Consider the following 24,595-nt stretch of genomic DNA (forward strand, 5'->3'; position numbering starts at 1 on the left):
TCAGCACAAGCCCACGTCGGTCATAAAAGGAATATTGTACTTGCTGCAAATGTGTGACCGGAGAGTCGTTTTGTGACTGATTCCAGTGCTCCTTGAAGAGCAGGTTTTGACTGTAAGGAATAGTTCCTGGTGACAGAGCTACACGGGGGTGGACAACACTACATGGAACGAAATGTAATGCCATCGTTTATCTATTCGCTCTCATAGCTTTCCTGACTCGGTTTGATTCAGCTATGGAACACTATGACGATGAAGAACACGTCTTTTTCCCGCTCATCAAACTATTTGCTGCCCTTTTATGTGGATGTAAAAAAGTAGACAAAGCTACTGCAAAGAATTCCTAGAAAACCTCATTATGGTGCACAAAAGCACAAAGATAAGCAAAACCCATTTACTGGCCTCTTTTCTTCTATTTTGTTTCTGCTGCGCTTCCTCATCTACAGGACACAATGATAAGCATTCTTAACGTGCCAGCACTGGCAACAAATGGCCTGCTCCATCCATCCCTCCATCCATCAATATGCACACTCATTCATTTCCCCCTGCTTATCCCCGGCCTTGGTCACGGTGGCAGCAAGTCCTTTTTTCGCAGTTTTTATTTGGTCATTTTCAAAGTGTGTACAGTCGTGTTAAAACTGCACAGGATAATTTCGTGTAAATCAGGGATTTCGAAAGTGTGGTTTTGCCTCTAGGGGCTGCGCAAGATGAAAAATGTAATGGTGGATATGCGCAGCAAGCCTGCGGCCTCATTCATTTTTGCAAATTGGCGCCACTGGCTGAAGTCAGGGAAACTGTCAGGTGGGATAATTCAAGCCAAAGTTAGTGATAAAAGAGGAGAGAGGAACCTAGAGAGAGTGAGGAATCGGAGGCAGCGGAAGAGAGAAATGCAACGAGAGAAGAAAACTAGTCAATCCGAAACGAGAGATTTCAAATTACTGTCATTCTGATTTTATTTCCATAACCGGCATGTTAGCTCCACGGTCATTTAAAGTTGCTGCAATTTTTGATTAACGTGGCTGGAAATATTATAAAATTTCTCCCAACATATCTGCTTTTCTGCCTCTGGGCACGAGCCTGTCATCCATCCTCTTTGCTCTTAAAACTGCGGCCGAGTGAGTCGTAGTTCGCAGAAAGCGAGTCAAGCCCAGACACGGTCCGACGAAGGAAAGGGTTTTATGACCATCTCAATATGAGGAATTGAACTGTCAGGATGCCTTTAGGTCAGGGATGAGTTCCGATCATAAAGGCACCGGTGCTGATGCAAACGATAGTAACCACACGTAAAAGCAACGCAGATTTTAGCTTTATTCCTGTGCCAACGCTACACATGACGTCACCTGCATGGACTCCACTGAAGACGCATCCGGTTCAAATCTGAAGTAAAACAGTCAAAAGTTTGGCTGTACTTCACCTCAAAAGATGCAGACTCTATAACCTGAAACAAGTGCTCAAAGGCAATATAGGGCAAGGGAGGTAAAACCTCGAATTTGATTAACTTCTGACGATGCAAAGTATTGTTTTAAAAGCAGAGAACTGTACCGTTTCTGACAGCCTGTGAGACCCGACGTCACTGTTTTTATTATGATGCAGTTGCATTTATATTATTTAAATTGATATTCTGTTGAACTTGCACATCACAAAATGCCTTAAAAATAAAAAGGCACCATTTTTACACAAAGTTCATATGTTTTCCATTCTTTAAGCACCATTTAACCACCGACACTGTTTCAAAAGTATCAGTATGGCACCGATAGCAGATAAAACCTTAACGATACCCATTTAGGTTGGGCGATTTTGTCAGTATTTTTCTTCAAAATTATGCAGCAAAATGATTTAAACCATCGTACAGTAATAGCAATAGTGTGTAGTAATAATGAGGAATGTTGTGAACAAGAATCAAATCAGTAATTGTGGTACTTACTGCCCCTGTTTTCTGCCGTTGTGTTATTGTGAGTGTAATTTATCCCCAAAAGAGAGAAAACAACATGAATAAAGTTAGAGATGTATTTCCTGGATTTTGCCATTATTATATTTACATTTTTGTTGATATTGTGACAATATTGTGACATTTTTTGTCGACAATAATCATGACAGCTTAACATACAGTTACTTTAACAAACATTTCCAATTATGATAATCAAAAGGTAAAGGTTTTCGGTTATTAAACTCTTATTCCTCCTCCTATTCTGGTGGAATCGTGAAATGTTCCTGAGACAGAAATGATATATAATCTCTCCAGCATGATCTGGTTCTGCTTCCAGTTGGACCAGCCCATTTACGCCAAGGAACTGTAAAACTGCTTTTGATGCAAAGAAACAGATGGTGCTTGATATCTGAACTACTTACTTTGTCCATAAATGTAAGCAGGATCAAGGAGCAAAAGGAAGCTTGTATACACAAAGAGCACAGACACTGACAAGCTGTGGTTCTCTTCCCCAGAAAAACAGGAGTCATAACTTGTATGCGGTTGAAATTGTTTGCATCACTAATTCAATTCATGTACAGTCCATTATTGCCTACCACAAACAATGAAAACTCGCAGTAAAGATAATAAAAAAAAATACGCAAGCTATATTTTTCTCAATGTCTGTCAAATAGTCAGAAAAAGTAATCACAATCTTTTAAAACCTCCAGTCATTAAATAAATGCCAACGTAGGATGAAGTGAAATAAATGGTAACTTATCACACCTCAGTTTGACCTTTTCTGCACCAACGGATTCAACTTCAGATCATTTTCAGTTCTATAAATACTGACATTGATTTGAAATATAGTCACTATTAGAATTTGAGTATTTTCTGAACTTCATCTCAGCGCCGACACCCCAATTTGGAAATAAGTTTTGCACAGCTTCTACATTTTTTATGGTCTGCTTATTTAGTGCTGGGAAACTAAACTTTCACCCCACAGTAGCATGATTAGAGGAAAGCAGACTATGCAGGAGGAAAAAAGAAAACACACAGCCAACCTCACAGAGATGAAAAACAGCCAGTGGGGTTCAACATGACACTTAGCGCAGTGTTGTTAGTGCAGTCGCACAAGTATCCTCTGAATCATGCACACATGCTAACAAAAAGTTGAGAGCCCTGTGGAGCAACTGATTAATGTCATGGGAACACGGCAAAAATGTCCACAAAAGGATAACATGTCAACACGGGGGCAGCAAATAATGTCCTGGTAGATTATTGTCTGTGCAAGAATGTAAACATAAGAATCACTGGGTCGCGTTATATCCTGAAAGTAAAACTGTTTCTTATGGAAACCGTTGACGTAGCAGCCACTGCAGACTAGTGGAATTCTGATCTGTCATTCAGCAACAAGACTAAATTATGTTTCAGTATTTGATCTATTACCTACATATTACTGTAAAGACTCAAACTGAACTACTGTATATCCTGAAAAGAAATCTAGGTACACAAAATGCAGCAATAATATGTCATTGTTATGGGCTTAGCATCAGCCAACACTAAGAACTATACACAAAACAAATCCTTAAGAATTGGCTGAAGGAAAACTCTATAAAGAAGCCAAATTAAGATATTCAAATGTGGCAAAAAGAACAAAATCATTAAGTGTTCTTGGAAATACTTGGGCCTGTGTTTAACCCAAATAAAAAAAAATTAAAAAAAAGAACATGGAAAATTACCAAACAGAAGCCCTAGATAAGAATTGGCCTAGTGCACATACTTTTAGAAACAGTGTAAATGAAAAGCGACCCTTGGGAATCTTTTTTAATTACATAAAAAATAATGACAAATTCACTTTCCCAAACACCAAATCAGATAAACCAGACTAATAGCAGGCCTGCTCTCCCGGATCAAGCCAAACAATTTATCAGCGATATGCGTAAACATCCTAGCAAATGCACTCAAGCTCCCAAGTGGCCAGCACAGTGCTAGAAGGGGAGAGGTTGAGATGACTTCCACAGAAACAGAATAGAGCGAGAGAGAAGAACAGAGCAGCAAATTGATAAATGGAAAAGGAGTGGTGTTAGAAGGGGACACTGAAATTGAAAATGCAAACACCAAGGAACAATGAGAGACGACACAAAAAACATCACTAGAGTGTTAATTTAGTCGAGGTATGAAGCCGCTCATGCACTATTATAAAATAGACTCCAGCAGGGATATTGAAACAAATAAACACTCCACAAGCCTCTTCACATAATGCAGATGTGATGGTACTGCAGGCACTACACCGTCAAGTGGCAAAAACAATGCACAAACAAAGCACCACAGAGGACTTCGGCACACAGAGGCCACCAGTGTGGAAATGAATTTACGTCAGCAAGTTCTTGACGCACAACCAATTTTGCTCCTCTCCAAAACACACCGAGATGGTTCACGGCCGTCGGCTACGGGAGCACGCTCAAGTTATACATAAACATGCTGATGGGGCTGAAAAATATGCTCCTCCAATGGGACCCGCTCAATTACAAAGAGGGACGGTGCTGTCAGCGCACGACGGAGAAAACGAGGCTCATGACTTCCCTGATAAACTGAGATTAAAATGTTCCTTATAAATTAAAAATATAAAGTAATTGCTTTTCTTCAGAGAAAATTGTATAATATGACAGAAAGGCTAAAAAGCATGCTTAAAGTTATGCCATTACATAATAATAAATAATAATTGTATTATATAATGTCATTATTATGATCTACTTAATGTAATAATAATCTGGTTTGGGGCAGGCTTCAAATGTGGCCATTCTTACGGACTTGTGTGTTTTCTTCTCAACATGCTAAGAGATAGCATTTCATCATCACGATTAAAGCACCGTCCAAAAAACCCCCCCAAAAAACTAAGGAGCCACGTTGTGTTAGATTTCACTTTTTAGAGTCTCTGAAAACGGCCGTGGTGCAGAAAAAAAGCAGCACCAAAGCTGTAGAAACACACTCTCCCTTCTTTTGCATCACCCTCCGCTCTTTCCATTACAGGTCATTACTACTTGTCCTCATGTTCCCTCCTCTACAAGATGTTATGATGTGCAATTCTGTGTGCAACGATGCAGAAAAAAAATAAATAAATAAAAAAATTCCAATTCGATTCATTAAATTAAAATATGCACTCGCACTAAGAAACTGTTTACCCGACACCATTTAAGAGTTCCACAGAGTTTTCTTTAGCATTGATGTGATAATACAATTACACACTACTTAGGCAACATCTAATGTATCCCCATTCAGCCAATATATGAGCCCGAATTATTAATCAGTTATGATAGGGGCTATTTTCTGAAGAACTCTCCCTAATAAACTCACAACGTATTTGCACATCCCTGAGTTCAGATGAGTGTTTTTTAACTTCGGCGACTTATGCAGCTGCACCCTCATCCTGTCAAAATTCCCACTCACACACGCAGCCACGGCCAATTTAAGATCACTATTAACCCAGCGTGTACGTCTATGTGCGAGTGAAACCCAGCAGGCTCGGATAAAACATGGGAGCTCCACGCGGATCCAGCTGGAGCCGAACGCTGTGATTAAGACCACTGCTAAAAGCAAACAATCAATATGATAATTTAACTACGGCGCTTAAAGAACGACGTGTATACTCGGTGTCCTACTGATTTTATTTTTTCCTTCATCCCTCACACATGACCCAGTGAAGGAAGAAGCGGAGGGAAAAGCTTTTACCTTTCTACTGCCAGAATAATTTTAGATGAATAGTTGTTTACAAGCCCTGCCAGAGAGAGAAATGACTGGAACACGGCACATGGCGAAAGCCGTGGTTTGGGGTGTTAAGATAAAGAGATACTTAGATACATTTGCACCCACAGGACCGTAGATGCCCACCCACTGTCTCCTAGCAAGCAAAAGTGTGACACGATGAGCCGTTAAGAGGGAGAATAACAGCTTTGTGTGCGAGCATATGCTGGAGGAGCTTAAAAACGAGGGCAAAAGTGAAAACAGAGGAGTCGAATTCAAACAGTATCCCTCCAGACTGTTCCTGTGGTTTCACAGTCAGCGACACCTCAGGAGGAGGAAGACAGGGAGAGGGTGGGGGTAGTGTGTCAGTTGACTGGAGTGGACAAAAACAGAGGTACAATCAGCTCTTTGACTTAGCACCCACCCAGAAACTAAAATTAGATTAGATAAGACTCGAGTCAGAGACTTGGAAAAAAAAAAAAAAAAAACTTTTTAAATTGATTTTAAAGTGATGATTTAAAAGAGAATAAATGGAACAATTCATGTGCTTTGTTAGAAACTTGGAGTTACTCAACTAGAAAAACACCGGTCATAATTATTTTTTATTAATTTACAAAACATAATTTGTTTTAAGATTGAAAAAAAAAAAAAGTGTATCTTCACATATACAAGCACATTTCCTTATGCAACAAAGACATTTAGAATAAAGGTTCATTCATCTCTGGTAAATTTGTTTGTAATAATTTTAGTTTAAATTTCCACTCTGTAAATTAATTAATTATCTTCGTTGATTAGGTTTATTTACGATTATTTAGAATCTCCCACACATACAGGTTGAACACGCAAGTAGTACGAGTGTAGAGGAGAGACGTCATTATTAGGAGCCTGTTGGACAAAGGGTTAATGACCATGGTTGTCATCAGCTTGAGTCAACTATAACCCAGCTTCTCTCACTTGAGTCCTCTGCTCTGTGTGAGAAGCTCCATCACAGGAGAAGAGAGAAAAGGGGAACGGCCGAGGTTAAAATAACTCCCGGGGGGCTAAGTGACTTTTTCTTTTAAATGATTTTAAGAGCCATGACTGTCAGCTAAAGTCCACTGACCTCTGACCTCCTGAAACAGAGCTTGCGGTTGTGGCCCTGGTTATATATGGCTACTCCATCTCCCCCTCATCCTGGACTCCACCCTCTCATTCTGGTCCCACATCAAGAGCATCACCAAATCGGTTTCCAGCCCTCACCGTCTGACTCAAAAACACAGACCCCTCGTCCACTCATTCATCTGGATTCCTGCAGCGGTGTCCTGTCTGGGCGACCCAGTAAAGCTCTTGACAGGTCGCAGTATGTCCAGAACTCAGCTGCCAGGGTTATACCCACACCCAGAACCAAGCCCTGGCAGCACATCACCCCCCTCATCCTCAAGCAACTTCTCTGGCTTCCCGTCAAAGCACGCATCACTTACAAAATCCTCCTCCTAACCTACAAATCTTTCCACTCACTTGCACCCAAATACATCACTGATCTCTTCCTCTCTTACTCCCAGTCACGGTCCCTGCGCTTCACAGACATGGACCTAGTTTACTATTCTGCCGCACCAGATTGAAATCCTGTGGGGATAGGGCTCTACTGTGCAACTGCCCCTACTCTATGGAACAATCTGCCACTTCACATCTCGCATACTGTTCAAAAAGCACCTAAAAATGTACCTTTTCTCTATGACCTACTCTACTTAACGACTGTGGGTACCTTCAAAGGCACTATACACATCCAAGCTACTGTCATTATTAATATTATTTTTAATGGAACAATAATTTAATCTATAATATGGAAGTTAGTAACCGCATTTCCAAATGTTGCCAGATAGTGGACCCAGTGTGTTTTAAAATGATATGCAGACATGGATAATGGATATCAGAGTAAAACAATCAGAAAACATCCTGAACTATTTTTATTTTGTTTTTTGTTTTAACAGAATCCACTTATTCAAGATTTTCAAATAAAATATGAAGCAAGGAAGACGATTAATGCATGCGGTTCAGTTTATTTATTTTTTCCTGATCAACTGTTTCTAAATCATTTGTTTCTAAATTGTTTGCTCCTAAATCGTTTCTTCTTTTTCTGCTATTGGAGTTTCTTTTCATTTATTGATTGTCAATAAAATGATCAATATGATAACCAAAAACATGATATTGACATAATGGTCTTCATTAAAACAACAGCAATGTGGCCCAATTAAAATCATTCTCAGTGAGAATATATGGTCCAATGCTTTGCTTTTTGCCTCCATGTCTAATATATTTTATGACTGGCTGATGGAGCCTAACAAAATAAGAAAATGAAACAATTAGTTGGCGTTTTCTTCCACTGCATTATGTTTTATAGCCTAAACAATGAATCAATTAATAAGGCTAAAAGCCAATAAATGTATCGGCGGTATGAATGCTTAGCTCCTATTCTGTTTTATCTTTGTTAAAATAATCAGGGGCTCAGCTTTTGTAAGTCAAGTGGGTGTGTGCTTTTCAGAAAGATGGATTGAAAGCACTTTGTATGCAAAAGCAGCTTTGCAAAAGAACCTACTGAAGCAGAAGATGGGATGGACGGACTGCATTATTTAACCTTTGCCCCCTAATAACGCATGATTAACTGACACCATTTAGAAATCTATAAGCTCATTGGCATTTTTTTTTTTAATGCAAATCAGCAACGTTTAGCCACAGTGACTTAAATAATGTGACACTGCAAGCCTCACGCATTAAGTCCTTTTTGTTTTGTTTTCAGCTACTTTATATGCAACTTAATTTACAAAGCAAATGTGTACAGCGCCAACAGATATTGGGTAACAGATTTAATATTAAGTCCTGTAGCCCTGAATGACACAAGACACAATGCGCCACACTTAAAAGAACCAGTTACATCCACATCAAACCTCAGCTGGTTTACAAAACAGGTCGCGTTCACAGGTTTGCAGTGTACCTGCAGAAATGCTGTACGAGTAGTCCATGTCAGGCTCATGAATATTTCAGTACGAAATGTGAAGTATAAAAGATATATGGTGCGAGTACAACTCTCCTACCTGCCGATTTTCACGTGTAAAACTCAGACTACTGTTAAAATTCAGAGGATCTTTTTTTTTCTCAGTATACATAAAAACACTCCTAGTGATGGTGATGACGATCCACTGTTGCTATGGTTGCTCGTAACATAGCAACTAAGTGGCTTATTCAGAGCATAGAACAGCTGTGGGCCCCTGACCATGGCCTTGAGAATAACCCCAAAGGCTGCAGATCCCCCAGAACATCCGCCGCTGGGGATTTAAAACAATAGGCTCATACATGCCAATCGACGCATCTAAATGCAACACCAAACCGTTACGTGTAAGGTGAAGACGCAGCAACGAGAGGACGGACGTTTGTCCTACCGTAACTCTGAAGCAGCAGAAGTATTTGTCTGGTGAAGACCTCTGGTAGCCAGATGCTCAGTCCTGTCATGAAAAGAAACAAAACAACCTGTTAGGGAACATGAATTTGAGGAACGTACTTGTGAAATGATTGAAAAATTCAAAGCATGAACTAATTTTTTGAGAGCAAGAGAGCAACCGAATAAGACAAATCAATAACAATCAAATTAAATTCAAATTCAGACAAACTTGGGGACAAACAGCCGTGTTTTTATGTCCAAAAAGAAATCCCATAACATTTCAATTTCATCAATACATGGATGCACACGTGTGGGTGGGCAAGGAAAGAAGGTCATGTCACACACAAGCTCTTTTTTTTATTGCCGTATAAACCACATGTGGCCCATCCCTCCGCCCAGCAAGGAGTAATTGTCATCCGAACGACAAAATGAGGGGAAGGGAGAAAGCTAGAAATAAAGCCTTCAAGGACTGAAAGTGTGGCATCTTCAGCGTGATTAGGTATTCACAACCAGACAAGTCAAATCAGTGGTAATAGGGGAGACATGAGCGCAGCTAGCAAAGACAAATGGGAGGGCAGGGATGAGATGTGAGAGGAAGAGAAAAACCTCCGAGTCAGAGCTTATTTGAGTGCGGCGGACGAACCATCTTATCTACCGTAGTGTACACATATTGTCATTTATCCATTATGTGACAGTCCTTCAGAAAACCACTGCAGATGGACACGACCGTTCCCCTAAATAAAATCAATCCATTTCACTGCCTGCTGTCGCAACTCATCCTCGCGCACAAGCAGGCACTTGAAATGTGGATTAGATACTGCACCCCCCCCTCCCCATTGTCTGCATCAGAGGGTGAAGTGACATGATACCTGTGATCCTGTCAAGGATTAAAAATATCCAGTGTAACACGGCTGAGCAATACTTTCAATTTCTGTCACTTTTCACCGGTTGCTCAATTTTTATTCCATCCAACACACGTTAAGCATTAAAAAAAGAAGAATTCTGGTATATAAAAAAACATATACACACACATAAAACTATGCATTGACAATTTAGATTGTTTTCTATCGGTGGCGAAGAATTTGTTAAGTCTGGTGGTGATTGAAACGTCGGTCAAGTATGTCTACACTGTACCCTGTCATGTGTCAGTGTTTTACGATCTCCCTAAAGCAGCAGCACAACCCATCAGAGAGGAATCTTATCTCAAGGATTTATACTCTCTGAAATTCCGCACACAGGAAGTAAATGTATAGCCGCAGATTTACGGGACGGAAGGGAGATAAAATTATAGCACCGTTGCACTGCAACAGATACATGCCCCGCAGGACAGTCATCACGTCTGAAGAGTTGATGCAAGAATTAACCAATTTCCATGTGGTGTTTATGTGAGAAATAGATAATAAGTTATTGATAGGACCATAATAATAGCAACATAAATATCACCACTCATCATGTTCCAATGGTAGCGTTTTCAAAGAGTTATTTGGACGGATAAACCTCAGATGTGAAGTTGTGGCTTAATGTAGCAACACTTCTCCATAAAAGATCCATCTGTTTGACTGAAGACAGCAGAGGTGGTCACAGACCTCCTAATCGTGAAGCTGAGTTCCATCTCTTAGACGATCAAAGTCCTACATGAATTCAATTTAAAGGCAAAAGGAGGAAATCAAATACGTGCTGTGTATTAGATCTGATAAATATAAGGTCATGACCTGTTACATTCAAACACTTAAACCCGACCTCTGACATTCCCGGTACTGAATTTCACCATCGACCCTGTGAGCGCTTTTGCTCTTTGCTCTGGATGTAATAGATTACCATGTGAGGCAGTTCACATGCGAATCAATCTAACCAAGCTTCAACCTTATCGTCCACAACTATGCTAACTACACAGGCTTTCAAACCTACGGGACTAAGACTGTGGATTGCTGATCTATGGGGGGGTTCTATAAAACTGTGGCCCCTTGCAATACTGAAAATTTTAGGAACCTACGCACAAAACTTGCAATGAAGTTTGCATCTCTGTTCCTACTGTTGTTAATTATTGGTAGATTATTAAAAAAATATTATTGTCTGCTGCTATTTTTATTTCTCAATGAGCTTTGTATAATGCCTATAGAATGTGCGCCAATGGTGTGTAGTGGCAACTTCAACAAAAGACAGAGCACTTTACACTTGCAGAATGCAGTAGATGGCGTCAAGCTGCAGCTGCTGAGTTCAAAGCAGGCATCTGGCAATGTGAGAAAGTTAAGGTCATACATTTTATATTATGGAGGTTATTTCATTTGAAATCCGGTGGGTGGGAGAGAAAACAACAACAAACAAAAAAAAACAAATCACTGCCCTTATACTTTTTGACAGCAATTTAGGTCAAGACTGAGTCTGAATGATTACAAAACGAAAAAGAAAAACATCCCTTGTAAAAACAAAAACATCCAAAGTGATTGTCAGAACTTTAAAAACATATGCCATGTGAAGCCAAACCAAAAAGGATGTCCTGTTCTTACAAAACAATATATATCATCACTGCTGTTTCCCAAACAGTATTAGTATAGTAGATGTGTAACACCACACAATCCAGAATCACAAACAATCTTCAAAACTCCCCAAGACACTAGTGGAGATTCTCACAAATTACCTGGTTCAAACATCGGGTCAACTTAAAGACATCTATAGTTTTCCCCCTGCATACCATCAGGTGTGATGCTTAACCGGCAACCATGCATGATGAGGTTATTTGATTCATGAAAAAGGTCAATAGAGCTATTCAGTATTTCAGATCGTGTTTTGGTTTCGTGCAAGTTGCTGCTTTAAGCATGATCCGAATCAGAATAACCGCCTTATTCCCCCGGGGTAATTGTGTTTATGATGTTCTGTGTTCGTGTTTACAGTTAGACAGCTGCATCGGTCATGATGCTGCAACTGATCTGTCACATGTCTGTGAGTCTGGAGTAAAAATACAGGCCACAAACAACTCACTGGAATATTTCCCTGTTTATCTTTCAGTTAAAAGTCATCTTACAGGAGATTTCATATCTCCGCTACAGGACGCCAACTCTTCAAACTTAGAGTTGCCTGTGTGGCCTAGCACTTAGAAATTAAATACATCTTTCTAAAAGAAATTATTATTATCACTATAACATACACTCCAATCAGGAGTCCCATCACATAATGGACATCTGTGGATCCGGCCTGTTCCAGTGCGTCGCACAGATACGTGATCAGGTTGAGATCCAGTGAATTTGGAGGCCAGGTCAACATCTTGTGCTGTTCTTCATGTTTGAGTTGTTCCTAAACTGTTTTGTGTGTGTGTGTGTGTGTGTGTCTGTGTCAGGCTGCATCCTGCTGGGGATGTCTGCTGCCATCAAGGAGTGTCATTGCTATGGGGTGACGGGGCCTGGTTTTGTCTAGGTGAGTGTACATGTCTAAGTAACATATTATTCACTTCTCTTGTCAGTGGTTTTAATGTTGTGGCTGATCGGTATATAGTCATTTTTTTATTCATGCTTTCATGCCAAACTGTAATAGCATACTCACCGCAAAAATGTGGACCAAAGTGGCCTAATATTATTAGTTAAAAATAAATTAATTAATAAAAACACCAATAATGTTTATAGTAAATGAGTTCAAGTATCTAGGGGTTACCCTAGATTCAACACTTACCTTCAAGAGCCAAAAACATCTCGAGAACATTTAAATTTAACCTTTCCAATTTCAAATGAATCAGATCATCTCTAACGACAGTATCAGCCACGGTGTTTATGCATGCGATGGTCTTTTCTTACATTGATATGGATCAACTAACTGGTCGTTTACTACCAAAGCTGCACTCAGTCAGATCAATGTATAAAAGGGCGCATAAAATATTAGACAAAAACAAACAGAACAGAAACATTTCACCACTGTCATATACTTCAGAAAATATGGTCTTCTTAGTTTTGGTAATTTTATCTGTAAATCTGTTTATCTGTAAATGTTAAGCAGAATGAAAACACCAGCTACGCGACCGGGACCACCACAAGAGGGGACTGTATAATCCCACTCAGGCCCACCTCGTGTGGGAAGACAATACTTGCAGTCATCTGGAATAATTTGCCCTCTATGATACGAGACTGTAAAACATATGCCACATTCAAAACAAAATTAAAGAAGTGGCTTAAAAAAAAAAAAAAAAAACTAATTTGTCATCACAATTTGCAATGTATGTTATTATTTTTTATTATTATTATTTATCTCTCTTTTGTTTCTGGCTTATTTATTCACAATGTATTTGTAACTGGCAGCACTTTGATATCAACTCTGCAGGACTCTAACTTTAACCTATTACTCCAGCACTGTCCTTACATCTGCTACTGTCAGCAACTACAACTGATCACACAACTACAACAACAACTATGCACTGGTCTCTACATTACTGCAGACTTACACTCCATCTCCAGCACCTTCCTCCTGTTTGCTTGTTACTCAGTTACATCCAGAAACAAGACAAAACTCTTACTTATAATGCAATGACAAGATTATGTTTCCTAATGTATTTTATATTGCGATTGCATATTTTATGTGTACTGTATTTTTTATTTTTTAAGAACTGTGCTGATTAACATCTGGCAGTCGGACTGCCAATGTAAATCAGCCCTCGGCTGCATCTACATTTTAAGGAATGTTCACTGATGTTCAATGTCCCTGCTTAAATAAATAAATAAATAAATGAAATATACTGTACATAAACATAGACAGAACTCTTCAGGTATTCTGTCCAGCGGTTTATTTAAAGCATTTACCTTTGTCAATAATCAAAGTTGCTCTGTGACTAGCTCAAGTCACACACACCATTTCCAAATCAACCGCTGCCTAGAAAAAAGGGACTTTCTTCCTCCGGAGGATGAGAAACAAAAAAAGTATTGTACAAACACTAACTGGCATTGTCAACAACAAGCAGAGAGATGTGCATAATCAGTTATGCTTGCAAAGTCAACAAGTGTAAATCCCGCAAAGCAGGACATAAGTTACAGTCAATGCATTTTCTAAAATTAGATTGTGTGGGGGCACAGATAAAATGTCTAGCATTTGATGGTTAAAATTTACAAAACTTTATAAAGAAGAAGTAATATCACACACCCACATATAGGCCTATGGATTTAGAGACTGTAAATAGCACAAATAAACTGCACAAGGCGACAATAATCTTCGTGGTGTAGCAGAGGCATAATTTGTAAATACAGCCAATGCACCTGGCAAACTTAATTAAAGATATCTGCAGAGGTTTAAAAAAAAAATAGTCTAGTGCTCAAGTCATTATGCTAACAATGTTAGCGAGGTTAACGGTCAAAACAAACGTAGCAGCGTATGGGGAATTTCCGTTTTTTCCTTTTTTTAACTAAATAAATACGGCTTGCCAATTAAATAAGCGTTTGGGTAAATTGCGTGTAAAGTCTTGCGTGTCAACATATGCTCACCTGAAACCTCGGAGCCTCGGAGACACCTGAGGTATAGCTAACAGGTGCTCGAAGCCCTCGTCCACAATGAATAACATCTGTTCTGAATCCTTAACAGCAAAGTTTTTTAACAACACTACTTACCAGAGCCACGAATATATTTCCACTCCTCAATTACTCTTCTATCCCCCACTATAACATACTTTAACCGTTGCACCTTTTTTTTTTTTTTTAACTATTTCATCATCTGCTCTGAATCCTATCGAAGATGGCGACCGGAAGTGACATCATCTCGTTGAATTCAAAGATGCACACTCTATGATACTGCAGTAGATATTAATATACGGTATGTAAATATAGGAATATTTGAGGTTAATCTTATATTCTGAAAAAGACGCCACTTGGATTCAACTAAGCAAATAGTTACGAGTCTCTGTTTGGATAATTACTGCATGTGTGATTATTTTTCTAGAAACAAGTTATTTAACCCCAACTGATGCAATCGAGCAGCCTTTCATTATTTTCTTAAACAACCATGTCAAAAGACACATCCTGTGGTCATGAGAAAGATGGTAGTCTTTTTGAGAAGGGTCAAATCATTGGCATGCATCAAGCAGAGAAAACGTCTAAGCAGATTGAAGCAGAAACTACTAAAACTGGGTTAAGAAGTGTCCAACACACTGAAACTGAAACTGGATCATGGGGAAGTAACCTGTTCCAGATTGATGGGCACATCATGATAAGAAGGGAGGCAGATGCACCAGATGAAGTGATGCACCCATCATGCCTAGTGTCTAGTGTGCAAGCCTGTGAGGGCAGTGCTATGATCTTGGGGGTTGATGCAGTTGGTTAGGTCAAGGTAACATTATGTGCCCAAAGAATGAGGCCAGACAAATATACTGAAAGACCAGGTTATTCTATCAATGGATTTTTTTCTTCTGTAATGTTCACAGGCATATTCAAAGATGACAATACCAGGACTCATCGTGCTGAAATTGTGCACGAGTGGTTCAGGGAGAATGAGACATTCTGTGGATTGGCCAGACCTGAACTCTATTGTGAATCTTTGGGATGTACTGAAGAAGGCTTTGCGCAGTAGTCACACTCTTCCATCATCAATACAAGATCTTGGTGAAAACTGAATGCAACACTGGATGGAAATAAATCTCGTTACATTGCATTAGTTTATCAAAACAATGCCACAGTGAATCAAAGCTAAAGCTAAATATTAGAATGTGTGACCATTTCTTTGGTGCCAACTATTTTTTAATTTTTTTGGCCAGGTAGTACATAATTTGACAGTCCTGCAAATCCCCCTTCGTGGCCATAGTAATTAACTGTATAGTCATTTTGGAGGATATAGTTTGCGGTGCTGTTAAACTGGACTGAATTAAACCATAAAGCGTCTCATTAGCCCACTGACTAAAATGGTGTCGTCAAAATAACAGGAACTTATGTCTGTATAACCCAATTCAATAACCTCTAAAATGAAACCCAATAGTTCTCTCATTTATTTTAAACAAATGTAAATGTAGACTTAGACTCACTTTATTGTCATTCAACAAACACACCATCGGTGCATATATTAAACAAAATTGTGTTACCTTGGCTCTCAGCGGAGTGGACAGGAATACACAACCTTCATAGCACTAAGATTTTGAGCAGGACTGTTATGCATTTATTTTCACTAGTATACATAACAAACTGCTGTGTTATATTAAATTATTAGATTGTTAGATTAATTTGATCTTTGTCACTTCTTAAGATTCACTGTAACAAGTGCTCCAGCATGTTCAGTGCTATTTTGTGTCACAACAAACTCCTCAAATGTGAGCTTCCTTACACACCCCTGCCAAACTGTAAACTGTATAACCATATATTTGTACATTTATAATTCACAAATGATCTAAGAAGAGACTGTCATCTAAAGCATTGCCCGTGAGTGTCTTGTATTCATGTCTGAGCCACTTTTGTAGCTAGGTCATTGTCCTGACTGCTTCAAACAGGGCAGGTTATCAAGTCAGAGCAGATATACAGTCTGTCTAAAGGAGAGCCCAAAAACAGAAAAGGGCTAGAACGATAAGGCATTCCCACCCTGTTGACTCATGTCCAGGACAGAAGCGCTGACAGGGAGCCCAGACAATGTGCAATCAAAATGCAACAGATTTCGACTTGGTTGAATGGTAAGCCTCCAGATTCTCTGCGACTCTGTAGCGTTGCAAGCTGATTTTAACAGAACGGGTAATAAGGAGCTGTACACACTTGACGTGCATGCAACATCAAGTACTCAGGGCAAATTGAATCTCTATTTGCTCCATTTTTGGAGAAAACACTTTATACACCAGTGGAACTATTTTCTGTATTTATAGTAGGCGCACAAATATTGACTGGGCATTGATGGATTTGATATTCATCCAAGGCAATTTTACAGATTGGTTCCCTCTCTCCAGGTGAAGGTATATGGTAATGTGTGGAATCACCTGGAGTGAGCACCAAAGGTCTAAAATGATCCTGCTTTTCCTCTGTGAACTAAACTTGAAATAGAGTAAGAGATGAAAGAAGCTGCCCCTGAAGAGTCCTTTGGTGGAGGCACAGGTGTTTCCTCAACGGGAAGCTTTTCCGGTTTGAAAACAGAAAGCCTCGCTTGAGCCACAATCACTACATAATAGTACTGTCAAAACATACTTAATAAAAACACAGACAGAAGGTGAGCATCGGAGCAAATCACAGCGTGCGTAGATTAAACTTAGTTTCTTGAGTTTGACAGAAAAACAGAATAAATTCCCAGGGCAGAAGAACAACATGTGACTTATAATTATCTCGTAAAAGGAACGTGCTGGCAATAGTTGCCTGTATACAAATGCAACCTGCACAACAACATTAGCATTCATTTTGAGTCATGCTTCTGGTCACTTAATTAATGCAAGTGAAATAGTCCCTTTCAGCTCTATTTTGGTTTCTGACAAGCCCACAGGAAAATATGTTTAACCCCTAGTTGTAATTTTATCTGCCCGCTAACTGTAATTTGTATACAGTATGTTTACAGCTTTGGTCAAAACAGCCGCTCAGTTTTTCTAGAAACAAGGCTGTCATGCCAAGTCTGGAAAGCATAAGCAATGAGCTGTAAGTTGCAAAAAGCCCGAAAGAGATGAAGTAAACTGGAGTTTATATCTATAACATAAAATAATGATTAATGTGAATCAATGCAGGTCAAAGAAGTTTTGTTGAGCGCGTACAAACTGATTGTATGTCAATCATTGGTTTAATCATTATATTCATGTTTATTCCAATCAGACCTGGACAACTTCCTGTAACGGGTTGGGTTCCTGGTTTCTCCCCTGATCCATCTTCAGTCTTAACCAGTTTCAGGTGTCCAAGTGTCAGCAGCCACCAATCAGACATTTGCCATCATCAGGACTTTCTATATGACTCCTGTTTACCCCTAGTGAACTTATATTTTACACTATACGTATGGCATTTAATGGCTACAAGGTGCAGTGAAAGCTCAGGCTGTGCCGCCGCCCCATTAACAGCCCCAGTTAACCAAGTATCAAAATGTCCTCCACTTAACTCATTATCTCCTCTTTTCCTCTCTTTTCATCTTCTTGCTTCTATTTTGTGACAGAGACGAAGGAAAGACGGCGAGGAGCGGCGCTGAAAAGCCGCCGCACACATCGGATCTCCCTTTAACTACAGAGGATCAAACTTGTCATTAGGGCTTGATGATGTACAATGACATCTGAACACAGAAATAAAGAAACCCCCATATGCTTCTGGGTAATTATGTATTTCCTGATAACATATTTGTTGTAGGTGTTGTAAGTGTTGTGACTCTCAACTATCCACACCGAGGACACATCACAGACTGACTCTGACTCACCGTATATGTTTTGAATATCTTTAATTGGTGTCTGCTGCACGTGGGTGTTCATCTGCACCCTAAACATAGTGTCAATGCAGCATTCAGTGCACTTTCATTCAGGCAGAATATTGAGATGATTGGGCTTCCACCCACACACCCACACACACACACACACACACACACACAGACACACACACACACACAGGCCTTTCCATGACATATCACCATGATAATTGCATCATAGTTTTGCGCAAACATGTCACCAAATGTGATTGTTTTAAGACTCACATGTGTGCCCGAGTTTTCCTTGGTACCATCTTATCACACCCGGAGTTGCCTCCGGGTTATTTCCAGCATTAGAGGACGACTCAATCGCATGCTTTGTATTCACCAAGACTCAGCTGATTTCAGACTCAGAATGCATCGCTACACTCGCTGGTCTGGCTGTCTGCTGCTGATGCCGCCGCTGGAAAGGGAACTCACTTTAGCGACCGAAACACGCTTGACATTCATAATGTGACCGTGTCCTGAGTGTGTCCACATACCGTCACAAGTAGACAGTGGTTGTAAATGATACTCATAGCTGCCAGTAGATGCCAATTTCGTGTTAGCCCCATGCCATCATTCATCATTCATTCCGACCATCATTCCAACCCTCAGTGACCACAGTGCTTGATAAGCAATCCAGAGAATTTTCGCTGCTGTCAATCAGTACCACCAAATCCAATCAAATTACCCTCATGGCTCCCCTCTTGTCTCGTATCACACTGTTAGACGTTTCTTTTTTTTTCTTCTTTTTTTTTTTGATCTGGCATGCAACGACAACCACAGAGGGAGATCTGCTCTCAGCGCTGCAAACCTCGCCGTTCCAAGCCCACCCTCCACGCATTTTGCTGGGAGAAAAATGTGAAATTTCCTCTTCGAGCATTGGCGAAAAAAACGCACAATCATTTGAATGTACCGCAAATGCCAAGCTGTGTATTCAGCTGTGGTTCTGCAGCTATGAAACTGAAATGAAGCTATGTAGCATGGCAGTATTGTTCTGGTGTGGAAAAAGTTGCCACGTGGACGCTAAAGTACGTATTTAAAAATGTATGAGTAAATGCAATGACAGAAATAATGAAAGGAATTTCTCTTCAAACGTTTTTTGTTTTGTTTTTTGTCCCCCAAAGTAAATTCTATATCAACAAAGGTGGTTTGATTTCCAAAACACTACATTATTATGGTCTGGGATTCACTTACTGTATAATGGCATAATTACTTTAACTTTAAATGGCCGGTCGTCTTATTGGTATCATCCATCCGCCATAAAAGAAAGCCGCCCTCAATCTTTAGCAACGTCTGGAGGTTTACTAATGTCATTCAGGCCCAGAACGAATAAATTAGTCACTGAATATCATTTATTGTTCCTTGTTATGTCATCATACCGAGGGGGCAACAGTTTCATGCTTCTTACACTGCTTGAAAAGCGTCTCCAGGCACATTCAAAGGGCTCTGATGAATTATTTGCGATTTTCTTTTTCTCTGAAAAAGTTAAAACGTCTGCTTAGGTTGGTTCTAACGCCTCCTCTGTGATCGAAAGAATTTCAAGTTTATGAATATGGAAGGGTTTTTCAAAAGTTCTGAATACGAGATATCGCCGGCGCCGCTCTGAAAATACAATATGTGCAAAGCAGGGTTCAAGTTTCCACACTGCGTTTGTGCTAAGATTTTAGGTGAGCTCAGAGAGACCTTCCAGCGCCGGCAGACGAGATTGAAAACAAACAAACTCTGCAGAATCAAATAAGAGAAAATCACAAACTTATGACGTTGTGTATCTTGCTGCAAATTAAACTATGAGTTTATCTCACTAGAGGCAGTTTTATGTCTCTGTTCATCAGTGTGTGTTTCAGGAAGAATCACATCAATATTTTGTGAAATGGCTTTGACATTCCACATTCGGCATAACCAAATGACTGACATGGGAACACTGCATGTCTACTCCAGCATCCCGGAATAAGCGTTACCCTTTTTTTCTGGATAAGGTCTACAGCGCGTTATCTATTTGGCGCAGGGAGGCCTACAGGAAGTGTTTATCTTAAACATCTCATGACTTATCTCAAGTCTGTCGGCATATGACAGATGACAAACAAGGGCTTCCTCTCCTGGATTCTCACATTTTTCGCCCAAATGTTTCACCTAAATGCCTGTGGAATGGAACTACCTCATCTCCCCCACATGTGCTATTTCTGGCACCGAACGATAATTGAAAATGTGATCGTATTCAGTACTGTGAGTGTAAAACTGCCTCACACATAAAAATGGATGAATGTATGCACTGGCTGAGAGCTAAATGAGTAGAGGGACCTTTGAAACTGCTGTTGCGTTAACAGAGACCAGAGCTCTTATTGTCTTTATCTGCTGGCCTCATTCTTGAGTTTCGAAAGTGGACTAAAAACATATCACTGGGAAAAAAAATAAATAAATAAAACGCCACAAAAAAGCTCTGAAACCACACAGAAAGATTTTTGATACAAAGACCTAAACACAGATTGAATGCTGAGTCTGTGGTACGAAATAAATGCCTCTTTCTCTCCGCTGTGCTGGATGCTCTCCTCCTGTTAGTCACATGGAGCTCTTCATCCACACTAATGATGAGAGGCCAACCGCTGAAATCAGTCACTGCCGGAGCTTCAAAGCCGAGGGGAGAACTGTGGGATGGTGCCAGGAAACTAAGGTCAGTGGCCTTGTTTCAAAAACGGTGCTATGGCTAATTTTCTTCTTCTTATGTAATGATGTGAGCAAAAACCCATAATCAGCTGAAGTGTTTAGAAAAAAAAAAAACTTCAGATATATATTAAAAAAAAAATAAAAACTGCCCAGGCTCAATTGAATTTATCATGGTAGTCGGCAAATAATTCATGCGTTACTGCATACATTAAAGCTAGGAGGAAGTAACCATCTGAACCAATTAGGTTTTGTTTAAGGGAATAGCTTGACAGTATAGCAGACATGTTAATTCTCGAACCAGAAAAAAAAAAAAACTCATATCTGTGAAACATTGGAAGCAGAATAGTCTGGTTCTGTCCATTTTACTTAACTACAAGGTTTATTTCATTCTAAACAAATAGTAAAGGGTCAATTTAAGGCAACTGGACCTGAGCACATGCACATACCATCACCTGACTGACCAAGAACCCTCACAGACTGGCTAATGCAATTTTATGGGGAATTATACGGAGGCTAGGCGCTGACTACATCTGGCCGAGGAGTCCACCTTATAACACCCAGTGATGTGGAATAGAGTGTGCAACATATTAATTAGTAAACATCTGCTTCTGGCCTTTAACGGGTCCCCATTGCTCAATTAGAACTTGGGTGAGTTCAAGAAAACTCAAGCAACTCTCGCCTTTGTTTAATTTTTGTGTATAGATTTATTTATCAGGACTTGGATGATGACTGATGATTAGTCTTCACGACCTTTACAGAACCAGATCGTCTGTTTTTCCTTGTCTTAATGCTAACGTATGCTACTCAGCTGCTGGGAATCATATTCAGTGGAATCCGGTTATAAATAGCACTAGAAACCAAAACTGAGCTGTCTTTCAGTAACACGTGTTTAGTTCATTTCTTGACCATGTTGTAACATTTTACTGGAAATTTGTTATCTGCATTTAACCCACCAATTTGAATGGTGACTCGATAGCGGTTAAAGAGGCAGATTGAGGAAAGTGACGTCACTGGTTCGAATCTTTGAGTGAGCGCACACACAGTGGAGCTAGCTTTGTTCATGGCACCTCAGCTGTAGACATGGAGGGGATTCAAACCGATGACTTTACATCCTATGGTCTGATGTTTGCTTCCCTAACCACTCCACAGCCTCATATTATTCCAATACAAGCATGGTATCAAGAACATGGTACCAAAACAAACATCTGAACTTAGCCTAAAATCTGATAATAAGTGATTTGTATGTTGACTTTGACTTCCTGCAACAAGGGACCATTTTGCTTATGCAGTGTTTTTTACTGCTACGTTTAAGTGTAAAAAAAAAAGATGGAGGAGTCATAAACATCTCAACTGCTCTAATGATGTCTTGAATTATTAGCACAGATTCATCATGTAAACTGTCCACTAAGTAATGAGGCTACTGCACCACTGTACACAGCGGACATGACACTTTCACATCCAATCAAAACATCCTATCCTCCTTCCTGCGCCAAAGATGACAGACACACACACACTGTATATGGAGTATGTCAACAAACGTCCTGCCTCTTACACTCTCTCCATTCTTTAGCGTCTCTGGCTTCTTTTTACCCAACTGTAAATTCCCAAGCCCACACGCAGTCCACTCCAAAAAACCCGGAGGCAAGACTGATGTTCCTCTGATCACGGTGGATCAATAGAAGAATTAGACAGTGGAGCAGTGAGCGGAGATTGACAGACACATTTGGATTTATATGAAAAATCATCAGCCTTTTCTTTTAGGGCTGTCACTGTCTGTGATGCTGCATGTGTGTGTGTGTGTGTGGTCATGCACAATATGTGTGTACTGACTTTCATAATTGTGCATTTGTTTGTGCAGTTCAGCGTTAGTCATCTGTTTCTCTATTTAAGGCTCCAGTTTGTTTCTCTTTGTGTGTGTATGTATCTGACGTGTACTCTGACTTGTGTGTGTGTGTGTGTGTGTGTGTGTGTGTGTGCGAGAGGCTTTTTGCATGCATGTCCGTTGTCAAAATGGGCTTTGTGACCTTTCCATGATGGCCGGGCTAAAAAAAGACACAGTCGTCTTTCTCCCCTCTTCATATTTGGCAACCTTGCCTGGAAGTCTCACACAACAGCAACAGTCATATTTTTTTTTTTTTTATTGAGTGTTGATCTGCCAACACATCGGCCGAGGCCGCTTGATAGCCCGCTTGTGTACTTTTCAATCAGATGACTCAATTCTGATTTAAATTCTTATCAGGCATCTGATGAGGACCGGGTTTTTCCAAGAAACAGGACCAATAGAGTTTTTACTGGCGAGCCTGATGCTGCCCGTGATAGTAACGTGACAGTGTTGCCTCTCCGCTCCTCTCTCTTTCGAACACCGGGAGGAACAGCAATGCGTCAGGGTCTGTATCCGTGAAAAACATGGGAGTAATTGTGTCCACGGGGGGAAGCAAAAAATGAGTCTCACTGCTAATTCAGTTCAGTGCTGAGGCAAGAATATTTTTCTACAAAGTGCCACACTTCCAGCCGGGCAGCAGAAAGGACGTCTTTTGTGCATCAGTTGAGGAACTCATCATCTATAACCACTCGTCCTCTAGAGCACCGGTTCCCAACCTTTTCGGCTTCCCTGCGTATTTTCGATCCACCCTGGGGACCCCCCCCCCCCTCCCCTGCATGCAAGTTAACACCTTCTTGCAGATGTTTCACAATAAGAGCATTATTAAGAAATGAATGGCGTATACCCGCTGAAACTGTATGGGCCTCACAATTTGTGTTAAGTTTGTATTAACAGCATCATGCAGTAACTTTGAGCAATGCAACCAGGGAGCGAGATCTCTTAATAAAATACAGTAAAATTACACTTGTGAAACAGATGTAATTATCTGTAGTTTAGGTAGATAAAGGTCTCAGTCACATATAGTAAATACGGTGAAATAATCCTATTTTTATAAATGTCCGGGTCCGCTGACACAGAGAACCATTCACACTCACTCCAATGTCCAATTTAGAATCACTAATTAACCTAACGAAGCCGGCCCCAGTTGGATTTCGAATGCAAACCTTCTGAGGCATTTTTAAAAAAACATATTTTCAAATCTGATTTATTCAAACTCACGAGTCAATTCAAGTAATTCTTTATCTAACCCCTAAACCTCAAACATAAACGTAGCTCAAACAAACACCGGAGCAACACATAAAACAATATTTATAGAGTCATATCTCACTGGAGTGATCTGTCATGCTTTATAACTCACACACCAACCATACGCTGAGGCAGTTCATGTTTTCCTCGGTTCTTCTGTCCGCCTTAAATCACAAAACTTAAATCCCCATCATCTCATTCACCGAAACTTGCGCCCTGAGGTTAAAGCTAGCAACTAATGTGGTCTGGTTCACAGTTAATCACGAGTATCTCCTCATATTATCTCAATCAAACGTGCTGACAATAAGCAACAGGCTGACGCTGAGGTTAATGAGGTCTGTAATTATGCAGTTAACACCAATGCGCCACAAACAAACTTGAACGAAGACTTGAATGCATT

At 40.0% G+C, this 24,595-nt stretch overlaps 1 protein-coding gene across 3 annotated transcripts in view; it reads right to left on the reverse strand.

The window, feature by feature from the left end:
- Positions 1–24,595, reverse strand: part of gpat2 (glycerol-3-phosphate acyltransferase 2, mitochondrial) — a 139,637-nt gene that overhangs the window by 102,642 nt on the left and 12,400 nt on the right. Inside the window, exons 1-2 of one of the 3 annotated variants that reach the window (XM_047591533.1) lie at positions 14,642–14,725; positions 9,064–9,126 (exon numbers count right to left, since the gene is read on the reverse strand). The gene's annotated coding sequence lies outside the window, so the exon portion shown is untranslated. Of the gene's footprint in view, positions 1–9,063; positions 9,127–14,518; positions 14,581–14,641; positions 14,726–24,595 lie in introns of those variants that run through there. The other 2 variants (XM_047591534.1, XM_047591535.1) reach the window with 2 other exon arrangements.

This window comes from Mugil cephalus, chromosome 8 (assembly GCF_022458985.1).
Source record: "Mugil cephalus isolate CIBA_MC_2020 chromosome 8, CIBA_Mcephalus_1.1, whole genome shotgun sequence".
In the NCBI taxonomy this organism is placed as follows: Eukaryota; Metazoa; Chordata; class Actinopteri; order Mugiliformes; family Mugilidae; genus Mugil; species Mugil cephalus.